The sequence below is a fragment of the Nannospalax galili genome, unplaced genomic scaffold (genome assembly GCF_000622305.1).
Source record: "Nannospalax galili isolate Female #2095 unplaced genomic scaffold, S.galili_v1.0 scaffold1331, whole genome shotgun sequence".
NCBI classification, from domain to species: domain Eukaryota; kingdom Metazoa; phylum Chordata; class Mammalia; order Rodentia; family Spalacidae; genus Nannospalax; species Nannospalax galili.
Genome location: NW_008330679.1, coordinates 63,922 through 67,667, shown reverse-complemented (window position 1 = coordinate 67,667; position 3,746 = coordinate 63,922). Strand labels below are relative to the sequence as shown.

General features: G+C 45.0%; 1 long non-coding RNA gene across 1 annotated transcript in view; it reads left to right on the top strand.

Moving 5' to 3' along the window:
• The first annotated feature begins 241 nt into the window (after positions 1-241).
• LOC115067353 overlaps positions 242-3,746 on the top strand; it is a 17,064-nt gene continuing 13,559 nt past the window's right edge. The window contains exon 1 of the long non-coding RNA XR_003846773.1: positions 242-583. This is a non-coding gene — a long non-coding RNA (uncharacterized LOC115067353). The remainder of the gene's footprint in view (positions 584-3,746) is intronic.

The window sequence follows — 3,746 nt, the reverse complement described above, 5'->3', positions numbered from 1 at the left end:
GGCTTCTGAGGCTCAGGAGTTTACTCCAGCTCTGGGCAATGGATGTGCTTCATAAAATTCACCCCAAGCTCATTCCAGCAGCTCAAACTCCTTCCAAGTACCATTCCCAGGAATCTATCCATGGATGTATGCTGACCTGCAGTCATAGGTATTGGAAACATTAGAAGAATGTTAAAGACGTTCTTCCTAAAATAAAAAGCAACTCTCAAGTGCATAAAAGCAATCCAAATGGACTCTGGAACAGCCGTCCACTGGCTTTAGTGTTATATGACAACCCCACGAAGAGCTGCACAAAGACATTGTGCCTCTCCTTTAGCTTCCCTTTTCCAGGCTGAACACCACCACCACTGCCCTGAATCTGACTTTAAGAATCTGCTTCTCGATCCCTGTTCTCCTGCTTGATCCTCTTTGGGATTACAATTTGAATGTCTGAATCTCTATGGCATCAAGAAGTGTTTAGATGTGGATCTCTGTCTCTATGACTTCACATTCTGTACCCATGATGGAGACTGGATGGAGAGGCACTTCAGGAGTAACCAGAGAGCACCCAAATGCACAGTCAGCTGAGAAAAGAAAAGCCTGGGTAAGTCCAAACAGGCAGGTAAAGCCCCTCGATCAGAGAATGCAATTTGAAGAGCGTAGGCTGCAGAGTGAGAATCGAGGGAAAACTACAGAGATACAGACTGGGATGATGCAGGAAGAGGAAGGGAGCATCTGCCAGACTTAACTCAAATTCCTAGGACTCACGTATGAGGGAGAGCGCGTCTGGATATCACTGACACACATAAGGCTCAGAGAATAAACTGGGGGAACAGTCAAGGTCAAACATTGATTTTTTAAAAAAATATTTTATTTATTATTATTTTTTATTTTTTATTTTATTATTATTTTTTGTCTTTTTGAGACAGGGTCTCCCTGTAGCCCCAGCTGTCCTGGAACTCACTATGTAGACTAGGCTGGCCTTGAACTCACAGAGATCTGCCGTCCTCTGCCTCCCAAATCCTTTGCTGGGACTACGGGCGTGTGCCACCATGCCTGGCTTATTATTTTTGTTTTATGTGTATGCGTGTATTGCCTGCATGTAGGTAAGTACACCTGTGTCATGCATTGCCCACAGAAGACAGAAGAGGCTGTCAGATCTCCTGGAACTGGAGTTACAGACAGTTGTTAGCTGCCATGTGGGTGCTGGGATTCGAACCCGGGTCTTCTGTGAGAATAGTCAGTGTTCTTAAGCACTGAGCCATCTCTCCAGTCCCAGAAACATTGGTTTTTTAATTATAAGCATTAACAGAAGGGGAGGCCAACAGTGCTAACCTCTGTTTTGTACATATTATCTGGACATCTTTGCTCTAAAGTACAGACATCCAGCTTATACTCCCTCAAACACAAAGGAAATTGGCTGGTTCACACATCTCCATGGTACTGGGACCAAAGGGAGCTCTTGCTTCAGGAACCGTTAAGCTCAAGTGATTATCATCTACCTCTTAGTTCCATGTTCTTTCTAGGCAGATGTTTCCGGATGCTAGGTCCCAGCAGTTTCTGTTTTCTTCCTCCTGGTTTCAAATTCAACCGAAAATGATCCATTTTTTTTTCCTAAGAATTCTTTAAAAAAATGTTTGTTGATTGAGCCATGTACACATTTCTGTGGCTCAGAAGTAAAGTCTAGTCGCAGAAAGCCCAGAATGAGGGAAGGGGGCTTCCCAGAGGGAAATGGCTTGGTCCTAGTGAAACATGGATGACAGATGCTTAGAAGAGCTCTGAAGCTTGGGCAGCAGGCCTGAGGCAAGAGCTTGCAGTAGGTAAAGAACTGAGTGTGCCCGCCAGCTGGAAGAACTCCTCTTTGTCAAAACTCAGCCCAACACTTCAGACATGAGCCAACCCACAAAACTCCATCTCTACAGGTCAAGCCTTGTCCTTTAGGCAAAGCCAGGCATGGTTTGCAGGTGTCCTATAGCCTCACCACCCCTGCTGGGCATGCTGACAAAGGCCCCTGACCCTTTTGCACATGCATCATCTTCAAGGACTTTGTCGCCATCTTTTGTAGTTGCGTTAGCTCTGTCCCTTTCGAACATCAGGAGACATGTGTGGAGTGAAGAAAGAACATGGAAAGCAGTCTTGTTTTCTCTTCCTCTGGCAATAATCACAATGCCTCATCAGAATTTTAAAATGCAAGGCTGGGCTCGGATGGATGAGCTCAGGTCCGACTTGGACATAAATGCCAGCGTAGAGCTGCTTAGCCCTGGACAACCAAGAGGGCTAAGTTGTTTATCTGCTGAGTTGTTTATCTTCCCCTGATCTTAATCTCAGCACACCCTCCTCCTTCCTAAAGGGAGAGGGGGCACTTTTTAAAGCAGGAGGCTTACTGGGGAGCCAGTGTGATTTTACCTCCACCCCAGTGGCATTTCTAGTCTTTCTTCTTTGGGCTAACAAGAATCTGCCCTTCCTTGTCCTCCCCTTCAACTCTTAGAGTTGGAAACTTTCCTAACAAAGCAAAGACAGAGGTGACAAATCATGTATGGGTCACATTCCTGTGCCTCCTCCTCTTGGCTACCCCCAGGCAAAGGGAGTCTGGAAACCGTCAAATGATTCAGAAAGTGAGCTGAATGGGTTCTTCATGCTCCCTGTGTGGTGCCAGGGAGCAGAGCAGTGACTGATGCAAGAATTGGACAGAACTAGAGCTCAGGATTCCCACACCAAGTATTTAGGAGAAGTGTTCAATGGAGCTGTGCATAACTAGCAGCTGTGCTGCTGGTGGTTGGGTAGGGCTGGGTTCTGTTCACAGGATATGCTCAGCCAGTGCTTACATAGGTCCCCTCTCTGTTCCTAGGGCCTATTTTATTGTAAAAAAAAAAAAAAGAGTAATGGCACTAAGCAATGGAGGCAGTTAGGACGGGACTAAGCCAAGTCTCAGAGAATAAAGAAATGTCATTTATCCCATCTAGACATGACAAGCAGACAGTGATGGAAAGCGGCTGTCATGGGACAGCGGCATGCACCACACTGTTCTTCAGCACATTCAAAAGGTTATGTATGTTTGGTACAGGGAGGCAGGCAGCTTGCAGACAGTCCCTGTTAAAGGAAAAGCCTCCCTGGATCATGGTTGAGCCTTTTTTTTTTCAGTATTTCCCCAAGACCCTGCACTCTGACCTCACACTACCCAGTTGGCTGACCCTCTCCAGGATCCTTCTCTATCTCTCACCCACTTCCAAATCCAGGAGTCCCTTCTCTGGCTTTCCTGGGATAGGGGCTAAAGTGAATGGCCTAGTTTGCCCCTGCTACCATTCCCAGTCAATATAAAACGTAAGATTGGTCTTGTTTGCATCAGGGCTGCCCTCCGTGATTGATTAGAGTCTTTCCTGCTTTCTTCATATAAAAATTTTTAAAAGATCAGATTATAGGGTTTTTGAACTTGGAAGTTAAAGGACATGAAACATCATTACAGCCAAGAGGAGCCTATGGAGGCATGACATCTGTATGAGGTGTACCCTGCATGGGATCCTAGAACAGAAAAAAATGCTCTTTGTGGAAAACTAAGGCAATCTGAGTAAGGGAATTTTCTTCCTTTGAAATTCTGTGTGAATAATCCCAATTTCCCCCCAAATTACAGATATCTTGAAGAGAATTAAACTGTGAAACTATAAAAATAAAAGCACAAAGACAGATGTTTTAATATGTATACGTGCAATTTTCATTGATTCTTTGCAGCCAAATATTTCAGTGGTATAAAACTGACCTCCACAAACAGT